Genomic DNA, 24,626 nt, shown 5'->3' on the forward strand with positions numbered 1-24,626 from the left:
CACGTCTTTCTGTAGACTGTCATTTCGACTGCATGCCTCGTAAGCATGCTTGCTGCTGGAGAGGAATGCTTATTTGATGATAAAGCACAGATTGTTCCTACAGCACACGGTCATTATGCTTGTAAAGCCTTGAGTTTTCGCTTGGTTGCGTTACTTTCATTTGACGTATTGTTCTGCACTTTGCAGAAGGCGTTGAGTAACGTACGTGCTGCAGCACTCAAAAGATAATTCATGACTGTCTAAGGCGATGACCATTCTATCATGTTTCCAGGTCTTCAATGTTTTCAGCAGCAGATGCAGCCAGACCCACGAGCACTTCATTTTGTTTAGCAGATGCATAGAACTTTGACGCGTATTTTTTCGCTAGCGAGCTTGTCAAGTATAATCTGCATTGTAAGCACGACATACACGACAACTGGCTGAGGAAAGATTGGAGTACCTCTTGTGCTGGCTGCAATGAGACAAGTTACTTCGACTTCAACGACCATGGCTCTCAATTATCAAGTTATCTCTACAGGAAGAACACCAACTTCTTAAGAGCAGCATGAGCACAGTATCCTGCTACGTATGGCTGGAAGCATTGGTTTCTTCCCGGCGATGTCCGCTTCCGTCACTCCAACTTCAATTTGTTCAGGGGGGCTTGCAGACTGACAGTGAAAAAACAGGTCGTTACAGTATCTAGCTCCGGCAGCAGTAGTAGTCTGAGTTTATTGTCAGACTCGTAAATTTGTCTTACTTACAGGTGGTATTGTGCTCCGGACAGATGTTTGTACTCTCCAAATTTTTTATTCGAAACAGTCGGTCTGGAACTTACCAAGCGACACGTACTTGAAGCCAAAATCTTCCAGGCAGTGCCTTGTCACCCCTACGAGAGCATGAGGGGTGTGTCGCAGAGCGCTGTGGATTTCTCGAGTCAAGCGCCCAACGTCATGTTTCAGGCTACCCCACATATTTAGCTAGTCAGCCATCTTATTCAGAAAGTTGATTTGTAGACAAAGAAAGCTTTTTTATCTGCTCTTGAAACTCATTGCGAAGGCGCTGTACCTTGTTTGGCGTTTTCACATTCACTATTTTCCATCAGATAACAACAGTGGTGATCATTTCAACCGTGTCTTTGACAAATCCAAGTTGAGCCACTGCCGCGAAATAATCCGCTTCGCCGCACTTCGTTCCGCAGGGCAGTGCGGTGGCCCCACCAACCAAGGAAGTTTAAGTATATGGATGTCCGCACGCCAAGTTTCATCCTAGACGCCAGCGCTCGTTTCTCCCCTGGCGGCACGATTTCACCTCCAACGGGTGTAGGTTTCCGCCGCCGCTTCCCTTCACGATCGCGCCCGCGTTCAGTTCGCGCTCCGCGCTAAACGTCTCTTGTTTGCGACGGCGCCTCTTCGGATGGCCGGCAATTATGATTGTGTTATTAACTGTCACGACAGCAATGTAAACACGAAAGGGTTCATGCCACCAGTGAAATTCTGCCGATTCACAAGAAAATGGTACGAAAAAATCAGACGACAGACATGGATTACTGCGGTGCGCCGAACGAAGTAAACAACTGCCAAACGAAGCGAGCTCGTTCATTGATCACTCCTGAGTGTATGACGGTTTTTATATGTAACCCACATGAATTTAATAATTACTCGGTATTTAATCCTTTGATTCATATCAAAACTTTCAATTATTTACCCTGTCTTCTTTCTCGTGTTTCGTTTGTGTGTGCGCTGCCCAAGAATGGAAACCACTTGTGTTTTATGCGCTAGCAGTGGCCGAACTTCACGCGTGCCGAAAAATTGAATATGTGCATGATGCATTGGACATGACCGGAGTTAATTCCTGCATCACCACTGCACCGATCAATCGAGTTACTGGACGATACACGCCCGCGTCTTGGTCGCGCCGGCATTGCTGAAGCAGAAATGATTACTAGTACTTTCAACTTCCGTCTCTTGAGCACTGTTAAAAAATGGTCCAGCTATTTGCATTGCTGCCTCTATTCTATAATGTAGGCGACGTACTAGTTAAAGTTATGTGCGCATGTCGTAGTTGTGCTATGCAGCGATATATATTGTTTATTTCAGCACAGCGTCGATGGAAGCCCGTTGTCGCCATCAGAGACAACACGGATTTGTAGAAAACATTTTGTGAGAAACTGCAAAAATGACTTTAGCCCGTATGTGCCGTATGTATGTGCCGCATCATATGTGCCGACGATTGTTCCGGCGGCACATACGATGTCGTTTCCAATTACCTGCTCAGCGTCACTTACATGGCTAAGGAGACGCTGCCTTTCGCCGCATTGCAGCCATAAAAATAATCGTCAAGCGTACCGATCTTCTTAAAGGCAAATAGAAGCGTGTCCAGTCTGTTTCACACTTAGGGGAAAACTCGGAACGTATTGAATCGCGCAGCGGCAATCAATGGAGTTGTGCGGTGGCAGCAGCTCGAGCAGGCACAGACGCTCGAGGGACGGAGTCGTGATCTGCGTCGTCTGCTACGGCGACGCGCGCTGGCCGCATTGTCGGGTAGCGTGCTACTGTCAGGGGCAGTGCATCGATTTCATCGGTACTGCGGGAACTGAGCTGATATTCTTTACTAAACGTTGTGCGACGCCAAACTCTGAGCCTTCATTGGCGATCATGGAGTTCCACAAACTTCTTTTGACAGCGTGCTTCGTTTGTTCTTAGGAAAGGCCGGGCTACTGAGCGCGTGCACGTAATTTCTTCACTGTGTGTGCTACCGTATTAAGCAGCGACAAGACGCACCAAGATGTGCGCGCAACGTGCTCAGTCTTTATTTGAATTGAAAGGAAAACAAAGCACTCAACATCCCCTAACCACGCGCGGGTAATCGTGCGCGCCTGGCTACGCGTCACGCGTCTGCGAGGCCGTGCGCGCCTGTCTTACACTGTAAACAAAAAAACACCCAGATGGGCGTTTTTTGCTTGTCCTCTAGCGCATTCCCTTTTGTACATCTTTTTGCTCCCATTGAAAGGGCGTACGATAAAACTCCCATTGACGTGGGCATTAATTGGGCACACAACGGGGGTACCGTAATACGCCCACTTCACCCCCCCCCCCCCCCTATTTGACTGGGAGGTACAATGGGAGTATTGTGAAGGAATTAAAGGCATCTAAGTTTAGGTGCGGCAAGCTCGTAGCGAAATGCATGGTGGCGCGGGTCACGCGCTTACGCAGTACCACACGGAACACCGCAGGCCGAAATGTCGAACGCCGGCGATCAAGGCTCAAGGGAACTCGGCCGTCCGTGAGCTGCCGCCCGAGCAGGCGTCGCACCTGCTCGGAGCGAACGCCGGCGTCCGACACCTTGGCCTGCGGTGTTCCGTCTGCTGCTGCATAAGCGCGGCGTACCGCCACGAAGCATTTCGCCGCGGGCTCGCCACACGTGGTCCAATCGACGGCACAGGGCCACCGCTGAATCGACCAAGTCACGCGCACACGTGGTCCAATGTCGAATGAACCCGTCACCGCACGTCTTCATTTTTTTTCCCTTTCGCTGATCACAGAGCCCCTCTTTGCAAAGCTTTTATACAGTCGTCCTAGCTTATCGGCAGTGCCTCCGAGGCCAGCAAACGCCTTCGAGAGCAGCTGCTACTTGCTGAAAGGAAAAATGCACGAGACACACACTGACAGTGAAGAAAATTTATTTTACACCAAATGTAAGAAATATGATATGTTCACTTCCGGGCCCAAAAGAAAGCACATTTCTGCTCCCAGTAAAACAATTGTCTGGATTTTAAAAAAGAGCACTGTACATTGTAAGCATGTCAGTTGCTAGTATTCTACATGTCCTAACACAATGAAATTAGTAAATGAAAGAAATGCTAAGAAATCTTATCTCCTTTCATACTGAACTGTAACTACAGAGCCATGTGTTTGAACTGTTACTTTGTACTGACACTCCACACTTTTGCACAGACTATATATTGAGCTCGCTTGACTAAGAGTAAAACTTCATTTGGCCTAGTTGGTACATAATTCTGAACTTAAAACTTACAGCGCAAACACATAAGACGAACCGCAAAAGGCAGATACGACACACGCTGGCGCTAACTGACAACTTCTTTATTTCTTCGTCGTCGATGCATATATATGCCCTAGGCCACACAACTGCACAGGCACACACATTACATTACAGAGATCTCCCAAATTATCACATATGCAAACGTAGGAACTCAAATTCAGATGGGTGCAGGGACAAAGCTATGTCACTGATGCAATTATCATTTTGCCTTTTTATGTGATAGGCCTCTAAGGCAAGCCGCTCAAGCTCATTCATGCTTTTGCCAAGAATCGATGTCCCATCAAGTCGTGCCTCACAATTTTTGCAAGAGTTTATATGCGCAACAATGTGCACTCTTCTATCTACATTTTTGTTTACTTTTTGTGCATGTTCCCTGCATGGTCCCTTAAACACATAAGGTCATCTATCAACTCAACAAAATTGCTTGCAGGCATAGTGTTCCTTTGGCGTTTTCTGCACCGAACAAGCTTTTAAAGCTATGCTCCCGCACCTGCGGAGAGGGCAGAGGAGGATGCCAAATTCGGCATGATGCTTCATACGTGTTGTGCGCGGTCGGCGTGGTTTATACCATTCACTCTCATGTGGTAAGACATAGCTTGGCTAGATAGCGCATTGCGTCAATGAGCGACTCAGGGAACATGCGCAACAAGTAAACAAAAATGTAGATAGAGGAGCGCACCTTGGTGCGCATATTAACTCTTGCAACAATTGTGAGGCACAACTTGATGGGACGTCGATTCTTGGCAAAAGCAAGAATGAGCATGTGCGGCTTGCCTTAGAGGCCTACCACAAGAAAGGCAGGGCGATAATTGCATTAGTAAGATATCTTTGTCCCTGCATCCATCTGAATTTGACTTCCTACGCTTGCGTATGTGATAATTTGGCAGATCTCTGTAATGTAATCTGAGTGCCTGCGCGGTAGTGTGGCCTAGGGTTTATATTGCATCGACGACGAAGAAATAAAGAAGTTGTTAGCACCACTGTGTGTCGTACCTTCCTTTTGTGGTTCGTCTTAGGTGTTTGTGCTGTAAGTTTAAGTTGCTTGACTAAGCCATTCCTAATTAACAGTGGCTTGTATAATGAGGCCGATCAGTGGTATTTTGCATGGACTAACACACAAATATGATAAATGTCAAAGTACTAAATTAAGAAATGGGGCTCATCACACAAACAAGCTACATAATTTAGTGCTGGATTTCTGAGCAAGCTATTAAAAATTATTGTATTTTACGAACCAGAACCCACCTTCTGATTATGACACATGCCATAGCGAGTAACCCCGAATTTATTTGGACAACCTGGGGTTCTTTAACATGCACCTGTCTAAGTACACGGGTGCTTTTGCATTTCGCTCCCACTGAAATGCGGTTTTGTTTAAGACTACATTTACGAAAGTTCCAAACACGATCCCCCCTATATTTTTACAGTGGGTGCTCTTTAAATGGAGCCTCAAGGTGCCGGGGAAATTGGTTCCATTTACCAGGCATTATATTTACTGAGAGACATTGCAGAGAGCCAACCAATTATCAGGATGGTGTCCTATTTAAGCGGCAGTTTCGAAGCGATTTTCGTTTATCGAGATTCCACTGTAGTCCATAATAGTGGATGAGTTGTGTTCTGCATGGACACATTAGCATGGCTACCATGTTTAGTTGAATATTGTGCAAGCAGCAACATTTCACTGTACCCAGTGCAATATATAAAGCCAGCAATGTAACATGTTGCAAATGCAGCCACGAACAAGTACCTTCCCTGATCATATCCAATAGCAGCATCTTTAGACGAAATTAGTCATGCTTTCTCCCGTTTAAGTGCCTTGTTTTCAGAAATCAAATCCTCCTTATCACATTGACCTCCAATTGTGTCATTCCCCAAGCTGAGGTCATTTGAGATTGCATTTAATTGCCCTTCAAATAGCATATTGGTCTTATTTAAAAAGCACATGGCATCACAGTGACCACCTAGACATAGAATTCGAGCTGCAACACAGTAGCAAACATTCTGAGGTAGAAGCCTAACTATTCTTTTGAATTTGGATGCATGCTCAAAACACTGCTATGCAATTGCAGACAGGGCTGATAGTGTAGCAACCAGGACAGATTTAACGGACATAAAGGAGCAAAATTGTGTGAGCTTCGAATTATTATTCTCTCTGAGGAACCATGCTGTCCAATTATAAAAAGGGGATCAAAATAAAGTAATTGGATAGCAAATCTGCATTTCATGAAGTAAATAAAATACTGTTCATGCTACCTTCCAGGGTGCAAACTACATTCCCTTTCTTTGAATGTGAATTTGCTACCTTTCCATGGGTTGCCAAATGTATAGGTGTATTGTTGGTCAAGGGTGGTGGAATGGATATAGGTCTCAGGCTAGAGGAAATATTTCGAGGAGGAGACTTGCCAGGTTGAACAACGAATGTCTCAGGCTGGAGCCATTTGGTTCTCTTGCAAAGATGTTGCCTCCAGCTTGAGACTTCCTTTGTTGGACAACTGTTGATGACTAATTTCGCCACCTTTTCATTAACCCTCGTCTTATTCAACCTATTGCTCCACGCAGGAGCTGCACTTTCTTTAAAAAATAAAGATATTAATGAGCTCAAAGGCTTTGTGCATGGCTGCATCCCCAAGTGCAAAAATTTGTTTTCAATGAATGACAGAGTTGGTACCTTTCTTGAGAATTCAATAGGAAGAACCAAAAATTAAGCTAACAGACTGGCTATGACGACAAGTAAACATGAATTGATGTGGAGCGCCATTTCTTCATTTTGCACCAGGCTTGGGGCCAGCCAGACTTCTTCCTAAAATTGAGAAAATTTTTCTAATGAAATACATATTAAGAGTATTCTCTTCATAATCTGAAAATTTAAAAACATGGTTATTTGGTTATTCATATTTAGTTGGGAACAGTGCGAAGGACACTGACGAAGTAAGGGCTTATGCAGTAATGCCACATAGTGCTGGCTGAGAACAGATTCAATTTTAGAACAAACAGTTAAGTACTTTGGAATGCTTCCTAAAAGCCATAAAAATCAAAGCAGGAAGCAGTTGTACAAAATAATGTATGTGCATGAACAATGCATCTGATCATCGGTTCGCAGACATGTATGCCATTTGCTTGTCAGTTAACAAAACATGTGTTACACTGAAACATTTCTCCTACAATTTGGCAATTCTGTGGGCTTTCATTATTGCTCGGGTCAGTTGGTTGCTGTTGTTACTGCTACTAGTGTACGGTGAAGTGTAATGTAGATGGGCAAGTGCTACTGACAACTATGAACATTGGCAAATTTTGCTGCACCAGGATAACGCATGCATTGTCCCGCTGCAGCGAAACTTTCCAGTAAACATTCACAGTTATCTGTAGCACTTTCCCATCTGTCTCGCCTCACACTGTTCCATCTATAGCGCTTCACCATACTGTAATATGCACCACCGACACAAAATTCTACCCTTTTGAAGTTCTTACTGCTACTTCGCACTCGTCACATTCAGGCCGCCAGGCGTACTGAGCCCAATGTAGTATAACTGCATAGACTGGCAGCTCCTGTCATGGACTTATTCTGGTGTAATGGCACCACAGAAGCAAACGAAGACAAAGACATGCAGGACACAAGTGCCTAACCTCAACTCTCGCTTTAATAAGAAAACAGACATCATATACAACACATAGTGACAGGAAGTGATGTCATTAATTCAAAAACAAATTCTTTGTGCAATATATCTGAGAATGACTGATGCATTTGTCCTTTTCGTGCTAATCTGCCAAAGCTTAATTATCTTATGTACATCTGCTCATAATTTCTCGCTACGAGTTTTGATGAACACAGGAACGAACCAATCTATTTTGCAGTGCATCACTATGTGCGAATGAGAGTTATTGCACACAAACTTCATTAGCCGCAATCTCAAATTAATACAATGTGTGTATGCAATGCAAGCATGACTGGATGGGAATGGCTGACTGTACATAACCTCCGTTGCAGTGCACCGCCTGCAAATTGTGCTGCACGCAACAAATTAATTTGTTTTCCTGGCTTGTCTTTTTTTCTCATCAGAGCAAATCTCTCATCACATGTTTCATACAGAAAAAAAATTTTTGCCCGTAGAGACCAGCTACACAATTACCCATGAAAATTACAAATGCATACGAAACAACTGCAACCACTTTTTTACTTCATCTCATTCATTATATTCCATATTCATGCCTAATTTAGTTGCGCAAATCATTGTTTTCTCAGGCCCTTGTTAGGAGAGTTTTGTGCTGTAATAAAAGGCAGAAGCCAAAAAAAGGAAAAGGTTGGTTGTGGTTGAAGCACAATATGCATCTAGTGAGCTAGGCCGCAAGCGTTGTGTAGTCTGCTGCCATCATAAGGCCGTGCCTACATTGGACAGATGGGATGCTCTATTAATGCGAAATCAGGGAAATTGAGGGAGTATGAGTCATCCGTGTGAAACAATCCTCCATCACACAATGTTAAATACTGCAAAGAATGTGACTGCGGTCCTGTGTTCCACAAAACTTGCGTTGTAGCCAGGTATTACGACCTGACAACATGCAAGGTAATTGTGGCTTGCAACATTTAAAAAGAATGACGAATGTATCAGTGATCTATTAGTTGCACTGCATAAAGAATTTCTTTTAACAGATATCATCACATCATGTCTCCACCTGTTATTAAATATTGCCTGTTTTCCTTATTTTAAAGCTTGAAGTGAGATCCGGTGCTTGTGTCATGTGCGTACATATTTTCGTTTACTTTTTGTGGTGTCATTACACCAGAATTTATATAACCAACTGGCCACACACTGCTTTTGTCACGTTATAGTGGTGCTTGCAAAGGCTCCCAAACAGCAGCCTATTTGGTCAAAACATGCTTTTGTACATATGCTCTTCCAAATAGAAAAGCTATCAAGAAGGTAACAAGAATCAAGAGCATTAAGTTAAATCCAATGCAATGCTTTACTTTTTTGCCTTTATTCCTTACACCTAAGTGGATAAGAAAGAGTGTGAATATTACAGAAATGCACTAAATAAGTTGTTGAAATTATGCAAAAATGTTAACGCAACTAAGCATAGATTTATGTGCAATAATAGACACCAGTCTCAGTTTCTTTCCTTCTGACACAAACATAGTATATCTTATTTCTTTGGCATGAAGGAAAGCATATGCAGACCAGACAAGCTTATATTTGAATGAGAGCCTTCACGATTAAGCACCACTATAATGTGACCATAAGAGTACATACACTGTAAACAGTGCAGATGACAGCCCAAATTTCATAAGTGCAACATGTTAGCGAAAGCAGCAACCATTAACCCAGAAACTAATCAAATCCCACAAAATAACAACAAGAAAAAAAAAGATTAATGTGTCAGCGCAGCACCTGTTCTCTGAAGTTACAGAAAAGTGGTATGCTTGTTAACAAACCTGAAACCACGGCACATTTGTATCTGACCACCCCCTGCCTCTTTATGTGCTTTCGTGCCTTTGACAAGGCATTACTGGATATTTATTTGCTTGTCTGTTGCAAAAACACATCAATTATTAGTCAGTGCACAGTGCACCATGCCATTTATCTATGTGGACTCACTTTGTGTCCTTAGCACTGCTCTCACCTATTCAGAACTAAGGATTGCAAAAAGACTTGGTCTACTTAAATCTACATGCCTTAATATGTGGGTTCTGCAGTTGAAATATGGTAATTATAAGTAAAATGCATGTCATGTTCTGATGAACTTTGTTTTCATAATCTAATTGTTTATATGGGCACATAACCAGTCAGATCATTTGTACTAAAACAAGAAAACAAATTGAACACACTGGTTTATACTGGTTGGTGCTCTATTGACTTTAGTACACACATTGAACAAACGACAGGCAGTGAGAAATACCAACAACCACTAACTTCCACATGGCATTATTGGTCACATGTGCATGATATAGCTACAAAAACCCAAACGAAAGTAGACAAAGAAAAAAGTACATTTCAACAGAAAAAGAACAAGACAAAAAACTTCTTTTGGTAGCTAAGTCACAATCAAGGTGTAAATGACAGCTATAGTTTGGCAAGCACACATGTAGTTACTTTGCTCAGTCCCTCGATATCCCAATTTCTTGTTTGACAGCAACACCAACGGGACATCTACGCATATCTATTGCACATGCCATTTTTGCTCCCTCCAAAATCCTTTCATGGTTATTCATTTAGTACCTGCTTCGCCTGTACTGGCATTGCAGGGGGGGGGGGGGGGTATACATTCTGTGTAATGTAACATACATTCAAATCAAGCACACAAAGCAGGGAGGGAATTATCTTTGAAAACTATGCAAAAAATTGCAGGCTGAAAAACCTTGCAGTCCCTTTGGTCCAAGGAAAAAACAATGTGAGGCATCACCTATAAGTAAAAGGAAATTAATAAACCTTTTTAGTGTAATCTCTTTCTTGTGAGGTATGATGATAGCCTGATATGAATTTCTCTATCTCTACATGTTTGGAACAGTATATGCTTGAAATAATTTTAACTGAAGAGATTTCCCAGTCTTTTAAATCCTGCCATTGCAGCTTACCCTTACTCTCAGTAATACAAAGCCTTTTAGTATGACTTCCTATTACAAATCTAACTGCCATATTTTGAACATTTTCAAGCAGACCAGCTGACTCAATATTATGGGGATTCTAGCAAACATGTACTTATTTGATTAGTGAATGCACATAAGCAAAATACAGCTGTTCTTTGAGGTTTTCGGGAAGCCAACAAAATGTGTATGGGTGGACACACGACAGCTACTACACCGATAAGCATCGTGGCCAACCAAAATTAAGTTTATTCCTACATGGGTGGGCGCGGCGGAGTGTGAGCAGACGATGGTCGGCTTTTTCTGGAGTCATATACAAAGGAACCCCAACATAACGAATGCACTAAAATCAGCAATTTGGTTTGTTGTACTCAGATTCGACCGTTTAGTCAAATAAGTACATTTGCAAATGGATTGTTTTCCCACAGAAAGGGCCGCAGTCAGAAAACACAAATCTGAATGAGAAAAAAATTTTGAATTTGAGAGTCAGCGACCAAAGATACGGTTTCACGGTGTGTTAACGATACCTTCACATAGGTAGCATGAAGCAAACCCAGCCTTGCTTTCGCATCCACCCTGTCCTCTTTGATACTGCCACACACAGTGGAACGACACTATCATGAAAAGTGCTGGCAGTGGAGGCGAATGCTTTGTCTGTCTCAAACTTCAATGCATCTCTGAAACTACAGATTATGCAACCCCGTGTACTAAACACGTGGGAAGACTGTGCACATAATACCACGCCATATCAGCACGTCTAGTCTTTCCACACGCAGCAGATCACCTCTAGAACAGGGTGTGCAGGCTGCAGATGTGCTCAGCTGCGCTCACAGCCATGGCGCTAGAAAAGAAGACGCACGGACTGGGCCCTTCTGAGGGCCCCCTTAAAAGCTCAGTTTGTCATTTTTTGTTTCTGTAATAGGCTAGTGATAAAAGTGAATTTGCTTCATGCCTATAAAGAAATGTTGTACACATGGTAGAAAAATTATGAAAGTAGTACATTTTATTACTTTTCACCCCTCTCAGTTGGAATATTGTACAAATGCATAGGCAGCCATTTTTGCCTTGTTTCATCTAAGATGTTTTTTTCATGCTGAAAGAAAGGCATGTGTTTAAAAAATAAGCTTGGTTGCAACATGTAAAGGAATTGTGTAATGTCACAAGGGTTCCTGAAATCAAAATATATTTGTGATTTCTTTGCAACTGGAACACTCAAAAGGAAAACGACCTTTTAAACAGACTAAAACAAAGCCACAGCACATGCACCCATACTAAGCCAGGGACTGTATCAAGCTGATACGAGAAGACTTTCCAGAAAGAATTTTTCCCGGTTTGGTAAAATTCTTAAAACAATGTTTAATACCTGGCCCCACGCCTTAAATCTAGAAGGAATAAAGTTCTTAAGCTACTCTGTGTTCTTTCTTGAACCCAACAAATGTGCCTAGAAAAATGGGTCAAGTCTACATCTTGCCGCATCTGTGGCAAGGTGTGGACAAGAGACTCCCTTCAGCTGGCTGCAGTGCTCCCTGCGATGAATATTCAGGCAGAAAATTGTTACCCCAGTGTGACTGTGCACCCAAGAAAACAAAATGTGGTAGACTACATCAATGCAAACGGAAAAATCTTTAGTCCATGCTTGCTGGCACCCTGTGTCTGTATTGGCCTCTAAGAGAATTGTGGCCCCCACGTCCTGGAATATTTCCGTGGCATAAAAAACATTGTGTGATACCAGCTATTAAGTGCTACCATCAAGTAGCTACCGGCTACCAGCTATCAAGCTATCAAAAGAGCTATAGGCAATTTTGCTGCAATAACAGTACTGTTTTTATAGCATTCGTTGTGGGGAGTGCGGCTTGCCCCTTTTGCCGGAGTTCTTGCTGAACGACGATTTATTATCAGTTTGTTATATGTGGAACTTGAACAGCTTATATTTTTGTCTCCTCAATCCACACTTCTGCTGCACTTTTGCCAGCATCTCTACACAGGGTGTCTTGACTGAGGTCATACCAAGTAAGCACGCTACAAGCCTTGTGTGCATCGTTTTCATGACTCTTTCGATCACCAAATTTCATTTTCAGTGACTTTATCAACTAAGTATCTAGCGGCAGCTTGAACATGGGTACTCATGAGAACTCGCACCAGGCTTGTCAAATACGTCCAGCACTGCAGCACTGAGTAGTGAACCATGCTGTAAGAGTTGGCAACTAAATTGCCACCTTGTGATTGAAACTTTTCATCCTTACAATCAAGGCTTCAATTGCCCAGCCAGCGAGCTGCAGCAAAGGTGTGAACTATAGTCATCTGATGTCACATTCTATGTCATAGCGATAGCAGGTGATCCCTCCAGTGGTGGCCCTCAAGGCCAACAGGCATCCCTTTCTATGCACGTGCTTGTGTAGGACTGGGGAGATGGTGCCAGTTTGTTCTTCAGCATTAACACTGTTCACGCTGTATCAGGAACACATTTTCTTACTCAGTGCAATAGCCCTTGAACCTACATAATTGCCAATGAGTCCTTTGTCGACCAACCTTTGTTTTGCCATGTCATTTGCTTCTGCCTTGATGTCACAGCAATTTCAGCTATATGAAGCAATGATGGTGTTTGAGTACCCACACAGCCTTGCAGCTTTCCAACCTGAACATTGCTTCATTAAAAGCTGACATGATTTGGTCTCGGCAGACAGATCAGAGTTAAAAAGAAGCCTTAAACTTCTTTCAAAGTCATTCTAACCTTGTCAATAATCCCGTGCCTTTCGATGTGTTATTCAGCATTGTCCAAAGCAAGTCGGCTCTTAAAAATCAAAATAACAACTTTGTGAGGCCACCTACTAGGCTACCGCTGTCTCTTCAGCCAGCCTGAAGTGTCTTGCAGCCATCAAAGCTGGAGTGCAAAAAAAAACGACAAAGAAAAGTGTGGCAGACAAAATGCTCATGGAAATCCATATGTTTATGGACTGTTACACTGACTGAAAAAGATGGTGGCTTCCCAATACAGTCTTGATGTACGTAGCTGTTTCAGTCACGAATAAACAGCCAGTTGCGCAGTCCTGCACAAGCACAGTGTACAGATGCCCATGGATTAAAATTTGTTGTGTGTGCATGTGGTACAGTGTACCACATTTCATGTTCCTGAGGCTGCAGTACACTGGGAAGACTGGTTGCAACTTCTATAGTAGGCCCTTAGAGTATTGCAGCCCTTTGTTCATATTTTGCTGCAGATTGTATCAAATGCGAATGCAAACTGTTTTGCAGGACACGTCAGTTCAGTTCAAGCAATTAGACAGAGTAACCCAAGAAATAGTTTAAGCCTCGAAAAGGTCTTAATACAGTCCCTAGTTTAGTACAGGTTTTCGCCTGATGTTTTGGCTTCTTCTACGGTATAATGCTGTTGCTTGCTAGGTACTGGTGGTGTGATGTGCACACTCTCTTGTGTTGCTATAACGACAACTTGTAAAAAAGATTTTCCTTCCTAACAAACATTTGGATACAGTGCCTGTGAGCTCATCTTTTAACCTGTTTTTCATTTGATCTGTGCATTTACATCGAACAAAAACTAGAAAATATCAGTACTGAGAATCACAAAAGAACACACCTGTGTAACGATTCTGCCAAGATCGTTGGAGTGGTCCAGCCACAGGATGCAACGCAGGTAGAAAGGCCTCCTGAGTTAAAGCAAAATAACAGTCGTTGTAAGATGCGAATAAAAAATTTTATTCTGTGAGGCTTTCGGCATGTATACTAATTACCCCATTTGTATGTAAAATAGTTTTGCATAATAGCTGAGCAAGGTTAACGTCTCGCCCTGTGACTGTCAGCCAATGCTACTCATGACAATGGTGGCAAATATGGCACATCCTTTCAAATGGAACTTTTGTGGGTTACATGAATTTAAAAGAACTTAGGTTTACATAATACATAACACCTGTGGTTAGAAGGATGTCTTGCATGCAGCACCAATGCCACAAGTGGCACTGCCTAACACTTCCAGGGCCAGACTTAGTACATAAACAATACAAATGTGCAACAAAGTGAACAGGTGGATAGCTGCTGCTATAACTCAAAGATTGCATGCATCATGTAGATGTGAATGCAGCTCCCATCAGGAGTGAGTTGCCCTTTAGTGCACTTCCCTTCTCTTCCTCTTTTGTCTTCATTGCATGTTGGTGCCATATGGTAATAATGAACAAAAATTAAGCACTTCAGTTCCCATTCTTGTTTTACTACATGCTGTAAAGTCATCTAAGTGCGCTTAATACTCTTAAGAATGTACTTTAGCCATTTTGTCAATATTTTTCGCTTGGCTTCACTACACCTTAATGTAGTGCAAATTCTAGACAATGCTTACAAAAAAACCTACTCCACACAATAACACCTCCAATTAAGAGTACACAGTCTATGGCTTCGAGATGTGTACATACATACTTTATACATGGTTACAATGAAAATATAAGTGGCTGTTCTAATACGCACACTTAGCATACTGCATAACAGTCACCTGGTTCCAAAATGGCTTTTTGTTATCACACATAGGACGGCCACAACTATAAATTTAATTCTGGCCGTAACTTAAGCCACGGCCAAAACCTTCATAGTGCAATCAATGAAAATTTTCGAATTTAGAGCAGTTAGACATAAACAGGGCAAGTAGTTTTAAAGTGTTAAATAATGAACTGTTATGGAATATGGCGGTAGAAGGCCATGCGCCTGAAACATAGGTACTGTTTATCATATAAGCACATTCTTATATTTTTGCTTACTTTCCTAGGGATTGCATCAAACAGTTTGCTTGTGTAAATTTTGCTACATGGCTGTATCGTATTAGCCCTTATCTTTTCACATTTGGCTTACTGCAGCTTTATGCCATGCATAAAGCTACTACTGCTACCACTTTCCACACTACTACCTACACTACTACCTTCACCTGAAGGCCAAGCACTATGCTGTCCAACATACATGCATTTAACAACACCGAACAGTAGACAGAGAATGAGCAACTCTTTTAAAAAGTGCAGTTCTTTGGAGACACATTGATATATATCTGGAAAACAGATTTTTGCTAAAATTATAACTTAATATAATTGGTACTGAGCATAATGCATCTTGCAATAAACTTGCATTTACCGGACACCACTATACACACTGCGACCTCTGCAGCTTCTCCACAATCTGGCACAATGTGCTCAAGCTGCCTGTAAACCCTGGAAGGGGTCTATGATAGCTTTAAGAAGCTTAGCAAACATGAGAAGGACCTAAAATGAAGGTCAGAGAAGCAAAGCAAATTTTTAACCATTCCTCTCTATGTTGCTATGAATGTCAAGGTTCCAGCAAATGATGTATTTGAACTGTGTTTTTAATCGTGCAATACTAGAGAGCACATTTTTGCAATAATAATGTGACAGAGAAGAATGACAGAAACTAACTTAATTAATATTTTTCTAAACTTGCATTAGGTTTTCGTCATTATGCTGATGCACACACCTGCATACCTCTACTGTGAAGTCTTGTTTCAGTTTATTTTATTGTCACATAGTAATTTACACCACACACTTGTCCTGAAATACATCACGTTGGGCTCCTTCAGTATTTTTTTCTTACTGGAAACACACATGCCTATACAGGGCAAGCACTCAATACATGCAAGACTGCCAGGGGAATGGCCACTCGAGGTCGACTGTTAGTACAGCGCAAAAGATGAGGACTGAAGGAAGAACACAACACAGGCGCTGTCACACAGAAACATACTCAAGGCACTTTGCGAGATTCTCAGGCTTCTTTCATGCTCTAAAAACACATTATGTAGCACATATTGAGCCACAAATAGCTGTACTGGGAAATTTTCACGTTGCTCTACAATTTTATAATTGCGACTTTTTATCTAATTACATTTGAGAAGTTGATTAATTGAATAAGACTAATTAGGTAATTAGGCAAAATGCAGCAAATCCAAGTATTTCCAAGAGACAGGAAACAACATTACATAGGTTCTGTGCAGCTAGGTGGCATATTCATATTTTTAAAAGTTTGCTAAAGTTATGTGGGATAACCTGCATACCTCCTATGGAACAGGTGTCACACCAATCACTCTAAGTAATGCCGCTAAACTAGCCATTGCGCCCAAAACATACAGGGTAAAAAAGCAAACTCTAGGTAAGAGCATACCAAGGCCTCTATTGCTGAAAAGGGAAACTGATGGGAGGCGCCCGATCTCCGGCCATGAAGCTGCTTCATCCTCACAGTTGGCAATGAAACGACCGCAGCCGCAGTCCTGAAATAAAAATGAAAAATTTGACACTGCAATGATCACACAGAACACAAAAAAGCTGGTCACAAGCTTATCTTGGAGAACATCTGCTGCTACATTAAGTTTTGTATATTCGTCAGCTTATTGTTAAACTAAGCTTGCCAATATTTTATATCTTAATGGCTTTGCTCTTTACAAACCAATACCTTTGCCCAACTCATGCACATATGCACTACTTAAGCTATGAGATGTTTACTGATCCCTTACAATGAATGGCTTCTAAGACAAATTATTTCACACAAAAGGATGCATAACTTATGAGTGTTACTGACATTGAATACCAAGGTAGTACCTTTTTTTATAGACAATGGCGGACTTGAAGCACATTTTTCTCACAGATACAGGTTGATCGGTCTGCCTTTTTTTTTTTTCACCAGCAACAGAAATTTTGTTATTAATACTCGTGCAATATAGGATGACGCTGTGATGTGTGATATGATCCTGAGTTGAAAAGCGCAACTTCTTTGTGTGAATTTGGCACCTAGAATTCAATACTAAATATCTGTACCCAATACGCAATGGCACAGCAGCAAAGTAATTAAACATTAAACAAGTTCAGGTATCCAGAGCACAGCGCCAGCTGTTGAATAACAACATTGCACAAGCATCGACTATATAGATATAGCGTAGTAAGTGCACAGCAGGCGTAGTGGCGGCCTCAGCAAAGAACACAGGCATGGAGCGACGCGCCCGTATGACCTATCACCGACAATGCTATCGCGTAAATTGATATATCTCGTCACGGCAAGGGCACCGTTTTCTGCCCGCCGAGGTGCCGCCGCCACTGGTACTCACCTGCTCCGGCCGCCGAGGTTCAAGTGACGGCGTATCCAGTAATCTGAACCCAAGCAGGACACCTGTTACCGCCAAGCAGTACGCTAACAATAAAGAGGTTCTTATACTCTGACCGGCAGCTCATGCGGCGTTCACCCGTAGTGCCGTTGGAAGCTCACCACACGCTTTTAATACCACAAACGCGCCGCCGACATTTCACGCCCGTAGATCAAAGTCGACGGGCGCAGGCTCTACATGCTACGTGCCGCAGTCGCGCACTGCCTGCACAATCAACGACGTGGGCGCGAAGAGACACAGACGATAGAAAGGAGCGTACTGGCAAATCTGCACAATGCGCGCTAAGTGGGCGACCTACTGCACACAATCGCACGAGCTAGGGGATTGGCGTGTTGGGGTCTCGGTGCTGGCGCCCGTTATTGCGAATGGGTCGCAAGCCCCAAGGGTAGCGTTGGCCTGGCGGCCTGGGGCACTGGAAGCATCCGAAGGTCCCGGCAAAGCATGAGAAGACTGGTAACAGAACAACTTGTTTATTCTAACATAGCAAAAGAGCGGCCGGTCAGGTCGACCGAAGTGGAGAGACGGGAGAGTACGTAACTCAACAGAAGAAATCGGAGCCTCTCTCCTGGCGTCCAGGGGCAGCTGCTCTTATACTCTCGGCGTCGCGGGCCAGAAGGAAGGTCACGGGATGAGCCCACGCGACGGCGGAGCATGAGCCCACGACGGCGCGCACGGTCGAGCCGAGAGACATGGTGAGCCGAGTGTAGTGACGCATCGCCAACCCGCCGACGGACAAACCTGCTGGCTCCTCACTTGGGGAGCTCCGCTCCCCGGCTGCCGCGCTTTGACAAGCGTGGGCACACACACACACACACGCACGCACGAAGACACGTGGCACTGAAACACGCCTGGACACGCTTGGCGGGGAGGCGTTGCGGCGGCGTCGAACGGGCCAAAATGTCCGCCGCTTTGAACGAAGCCCCGGCGTCCGTTGCATCCGCGCCGGCATTACCGCGCGTTGTAGGCGAAACGTAACAGACCGCCCCGCCGGGGGAAGGAGATCCCGATGGTCAGGGGACTGCATCCGCTGTCCGGAGGGATGTCGCTCGATGGTGCTCATAACCGAAGTCGGGCGTCCTTTGGCATTTCTTGAGCGTAGCGCACAGAGAAGGCCTCGTTCTCACGTTCACGTTCACACAGGACACTGCAAAGTGACTTCGGGAGAGTTGACATTTTTGTTCTCGTTTCCGGCAAGCGTTAGAACTACGCCGAAAGTCAACCGCTCAGTCAGCAAGCACGGCACAACCCTCACTAAGCCCTGCCAGGCTCTTTCCCCTTTTATACTGCTGCCTAGTTCCTTACAGTAGTTTAGCAGCACTCAGAACGCGTCCATAAATCGGAAAATTGCACTAGAAAGCACATCATCACTTTGAAACACTACACGAAAGCAATAGGTTAAAAATCCTGCCTCAGGAAGAAAAACATCAGTAACAAGCAATTTCGAGGCTGATTCCCACGTTAGGGGCTTCGACTTAAGCCATCGGCGTTACCGTTGAGACTCCCCTTTTTGTAACGTACCTCAAAGGAATATTGTTGCAAAGCGAGGCTCCAGCGCAGGAGGCGGCCATTTTTGGGAGAGATGGTCTGCAGCCATTGGAGAGGGCAGTGATCCGTTTCAATGATAAACCTCGAGCCGGCTAGGTAACATGACAATTTCTGAACGGCCCACACGATACACGCACACTCTTTCTCGGTGGCGCTATACGCCTGCTCACGACTCGTCAGCTTACGACTAGCATACAGGACGGGGTGTTCTACTTCTCCATTTTCCCGTTGGCACAGTACAACGCCCATGCCTCGCTCACTAGCATCACACTGAACAACGAACCCTTTTGTGTAGTCGGGCGATCGTAGCACAGGCTGGCTTGTTAGGGCGCTCTTTAGGGCGCTAAAAGCTCTTTCCTTTGTCTCATCCCAGACGACTGTTTGCGGCTCTGTCTTTCTTAGAGCATCCGTCAAGGGAGCCGCGATATCAGAGTACCTGGGGATGTACCTCTGATAGTAGCCGGCGACACCTAAGAACGACCGAATATCGGTCTTCGTGCGCGGTTGCGGGAAGTCTCGCACAGCGGCCACCTTTATTTCAGAGGGGCGGCGACGACCCCGACCAATCACGTGTCCGAGGTAGACAACCTCGGCCTGTGCTAACTGGCACTTGGGAGCCTTGACTGTCAAGCCCGCATCGCGCAGGCGGGTTAGCACTGCCCGCAAGTGCGCCATATGCTCAGGCCAGGATGCGGAGAATATCACTACGTCGTCTAGATACGGTAAAGCGAATTCTTGCTGTCCCCGCAACACTTTATCCATGAGGCTTGAAAAGCAGTATGGCGCGTTCTTCAAACCAAAACTCAAAACTTTAGGACGGAATGTCCCCATTGGTGAAATGAACGCCGCATACCTACTAGCCTCTTCTGTAAGTGGAACCTGCCAATAACCCCTGACAAGATCTAGGGTGGAAATAAACTGAGCGCTACTCACTCTCTCAAGGCGCTCCTCGATGTTAGGGATCGGATAAATTTGATCCTTAGTGATGGAATTAAGCCTGCGGTAGTCGACGCAAGGACGAGGTTCCTTGCCCGGTACCTCAACTAAAATCAAAGGGGAGGTATAATCACTCTCACCTGCTTCAATAACACCGAGCTGTAGCATTTTCTTTACCTCAGCCTCCATAATATCGCTCTGGCGGGGTGACACCCGGTACGCCTTGGATCGTACTGGCTCTGGGGAGGTAAGTTCTATGTCATGAGTAAGGACAGAAGTCCTACCAGGCCTCTCAGAGAACAGACCTTGAAACTCTTGTAAGAGCTGGTGTAGTTCGGTTTTCTGCTCAGGCGACAGCGATGCTTTACTTATTAAGTCACTAATGACTTGATCGGTGTCTTTCCTGTTCGTCACTGAGCCTAGTCCCGGAAGCTCGACCGGAAGCTCTTCTAACTTTCCCGCATCGGGAATTTCCTCTCCAGTATCTGGTGCCTTTAACGCTACAGGCTCAATTTTATCCCGTTCGGGCGTGCTCTGAATACCAGCTTGCTGCGCCTCTGACCCTTTTTCATCGTTCAACAACGTCGACCCCGCAACTACCGCCTTTGCAGCGAGCTCCCGAACCTTCGATCTGGTTAAGGCCTGAACGCTAGCCTCACCAAACAAAAGCCCCTTCTCGCGCAGGAGGTGATCGGACCTGTTTGAAAATAGGTACGGGTACTGGGGGGGGCAGCATAGATGACACTGCGGCCTCCGTCTCAAGTGCTCCGAAAGGTCCTTCAATAAGCACTTTTGCTACCGGCAGACACACGCTATGAGCTTCCACTGCTTGCTTGATCCATGCGCACTCGCCCGTGAACATATCGGGTTCTACGTAAGAAGGGTGAACTACATCCATTGTAGCTGCGGAATCGCGAAGCACTCGGCACTCTTTCGCGTTCACGAGGAGGTCTCGCATGTAAGGCTCGAGAAGCTTCATGTTCTCGTCAGTGCTGCATAAAGACAAAAACACGACTTTTGTTTTTGTTTCTGGACACTGCGCCGAAAAGTGACCCGGCTTCTGGCACGTATAACAAACGCGCGCTTGCCTCGTCTCGAACCGCTTTCTGCGTTCGGCTTCGGTTGCCGCCGTCTCCTTACGTTCGGTCGGACTGCTTTCACTCGCATCCGCACTACGTGTGTCCCCCTTTGCTCTCATGGGCGTGAACTTTGGCCTCTCAAACTTGGAGCCAAATTCACCCTTTTGACCGTCCTTAGCTCCACGAGCCCGACGCGTCACAAACTCCTCGGCTAGCTCAGCGGCTCGAGCCACCGTACTAACGTCTGGCCTATCCAAGACCCAGTACCGCACGTTCTCAGGTAACCGACTATAAAACTGTTCTAGCCCGAAACACTGCAGAACTTTCTCGTGGTCACCAAACGCTTTCTCTTCTTTGAGCCACTCCTGCATGTTTGACATAAGCCTGTACGCAAACTCTGTATATGACTCACTTCTGCCTTTCTCGTTTTCCCGAAACTTCCGACGGAACGCCTCCGCTGACAGCCGGTACTTTTTTAGCAGACTCGATTTCACTTTGTCGAAATCCTCTGCCTCCTCTCTCTCCAAGCGAGCGACTACGTCGGCCGCCTCGCCGGGTAACAAAGTGAGCAAGCGCTGTGGCCACGTTTCCCGAGAGAACCCCTGCTTCTCGCACGTTCGCTCGAAGTTAACCAGGAACAAACCAATGTCCTCTCCAAGCTTAAACGGCCGCATCAGGTCAGTCATTTTGAACAATACTCGTTCTCCTGCACCGTGTGCCTGACTTCCATTACGAGCGCGTTCCATCTCTAACTCGAGACGCTTCATTTCCAAAGCGTGTTGACGGTCGCGCTCTCTTTCTTTCTCTTGTTGCTCTCGTTCTATCTGCTCTTTACGTTCACGCTCATCTTTCTCTTTCTGTTCTTTACGTTCGCGCTCATCTTTCTCTTTCTGTTCTTTAAGTTCACGCTCCTGTCTTTTTGCCGTCTCCCTCTCCTCAATGGTCTCAAGGCATTCCGACAGCTCGTTATCCTCAGCTTCTAACTCAAGAATAGCCCTTAGCAGTTCTGGTTTTCTGAGTTTGTCTGAGACATCCAGACCCAACTCTCTTGCAAGCTCCAGCAATTTCGGTTTGCGCAACGACTTCAAATCCATGGCTGCTCTGAATGCTGCTTTCTCTACTGCCTACTATTGTCTTGCCGCAAACTAACCCGGCAGCAACGACAACCACAATTACCAGCTCTGTTTCTAACACTAACAAAAGCCTGGCAAAACTCAGAAGAAGAAAGTCCCGCACTCACCAAACCTCGCAGCCAAGAATTCAGCGCAGTCGTTCCGCTGCAGGCAACCAGTCATCACACAGGGCTCGTTGCACTGCTCCCGGATGGTCGTTGTGCTGCTCAGCATACAGTCAACCGCATCTCTTCGCTGCTGGCCTCCGTTGTCGCGATCTCACCGCTGGCAACCAGTTGTTGGGGTCTCGGTGCTGGCGCCCGTTATTGCGAATGGGTCGCAAGCCCCAAGGGTAGCGTTGGCCTGGCGGCCTGGGGCACTGGAAGCATCCGAAGGTCCCGGCAAAGCATGAGAAGACTGGTAACAGAACAACTTGTTTATTCTAACATAGCAAAAGAGCGGCCGGTCAGGTCGACCGAAGTGGAGAGACGGGAGAGTACGTAACTCAACAGAAGAAATCGGAGCCTCTCTCCTGGCGTCCGGGGGCAGCTGCTCTTATACTCTCGGCGTCGCGGGCCAGAAGGAAGGTCACGGGATGAGCCCACGCGACGGCGGAGCATGAGCCCACGACGGCGCGCACGGTCGAGCCGAGAGACATGGTGAGCCGAGTGTAGTGACGCATCGCCAACCCGCCGACGGACAAACCTGCTGGCTCCTCACTTGGGGAGCTCCGCTCCCCGGCTGCCGCGCTTTGACAAGCGTGGGCACACACACACACACACGCACGCACGAAGACACGTGGCACTGAAACACGCCTGGACACGCTTGGCGGGGAGGCGTTGCGGCGGCGTCGAACGGGCCAAAATGTCCGCCGCTTTGAACGAAGCCCCGGCGTCCGTTGCATCCGCGCCGGCATTACCGCGCGTTGTAGGCGAAACGTAACAGGCGCCACGTACGCGCCAGCTAGCAGATACCGCGCACAAAGAAGCGCCGCCGGTTCTCGCTCAAATGATCGCTGTACAAACACTCACATACGCGCACCGCAGTAAACCCTTAACGGGCCGCCACATTTTCAGGCCGCGGTTAGGCGGCGAAGCTTAGCTCACCTCGCACTGCACGTAACTATTATGGTAGTGGCTTGCGCTTCGGGGATCATGTCGAATGCTCACATCCGCCCAATTAAAGACGCGGCAAAGTCCCTCATTATATAAAATCCTAATTTTTAAGTACACTCGCTTGACTCTGAGCACTCAAGTCGCCTCGATTACGACAAAGCTCGAAGAAACACAGTGATCGTGCAAAATGGTTCTGGACGGCCAACTGTCGCGCCATGTTGTACCGAGACCTTCAATAAGTCATATCAGCGCGTCTCCTCACTTAGAACACATGCACACTCATAGAACATGTAATAATCGTTCAAAGTCACTTACCGTGGAGTCTTGGGGGTTCAAAGCAGTGAGAAACATCAACCACGGTAGAAGAATGTGCCGTCGCTGGCAAATGGCTGCTCGATCGCAGCTTTCAACGCGCGCGCGCGCGCTCCGAAGGCTGGTGTTCCTCCGCGCGTAGTTCCGACTTCGGCGTCCTCTGCAGCACCAAGGCGCGGCTACTCCGAACAGAAAAACAGCGCCGACACACATTGCGCGGTATATTTCGAATCTGACTGCAGAAATAATCCTACTGAAATTGTCGCTGCGGCTGACTGCCTTGTTGGTCATGGCTGAGTTATTCTTTTCTCTGTTTGGCTCGTCTGAATTTTCCCTACGCCACCGTTATTCCTTGAAAACCCCCATTTTAAAACCGCAATGCCCCTTCAAATGGGGTCGGGGGTACAATAATGGTTCTAGCTTATTTTACTTCTTCTCGTGGGAGTACTCATTTTAAGCTAGGGGGGAAAAATGGCATATCAACTGTTAAAACGCCCATATGGGCTCATTTGTGTTTACAGTGTACGCGTCTAGAGAGGGCAGACGCGCAGGAATCGCGCGCGTCAAAGAGGTCTTGATCTCGTGCGTCATTTTGAGCGTACGCGACGGAAGTGAAAGCTTGTGCACCGACGTCACGTGGGCCGCATGTACACTTCCGGCGGTTCGGAAAGGTCATTGAAGTTTTAGAATCGTACGGAGACATCGGGAGTAGCTGCTGGTTTCGTGTCGCTAGAGCACAGAGGCTATGGAGGCGAT

General features: G+C 45.6%; 1 long non-coding RNA gene across 1 annotated transcript; it reads right to left on the reverse strand.

Moving 5' to 3' along the window:
* Positions 1–3,641: 3,641 nt before the first annotated feature.
* LOC126546867 (uncharacterized) lies at positions 3,642–24,082 on the reverse strand. The gene is made up of 4 exons (XR_007602624.3): positions 23,874–24,082; positions 16,778–16,883; positions 14,211–14,280; positions 3,642–6,838 (listed from the first exon to the last, which is right to left on the reverse strand). It is a non-coding gene; the product is annotated as an uncharacterized lncRNA (long non-coding RNA).
* Positions 24,083–24,626: the final 544 nt, after the last annotated feature.

The sequence above is a fragment of the Dermacentor andersoni genome, chromosome 1 (genome assembly GCF_023375885.2).
Source record: "Dermacentor andersoni chromosome 1, qqDerAnde1_hic_scaffold, whole genome shotgun sequence".
NCBI classification, from domain to species: Eukaryota; Metazoa; Arthropoda; class Arachnida; order Ixodida; family Ixodidae; genus Dermacentor; species Dermacentor andersoni.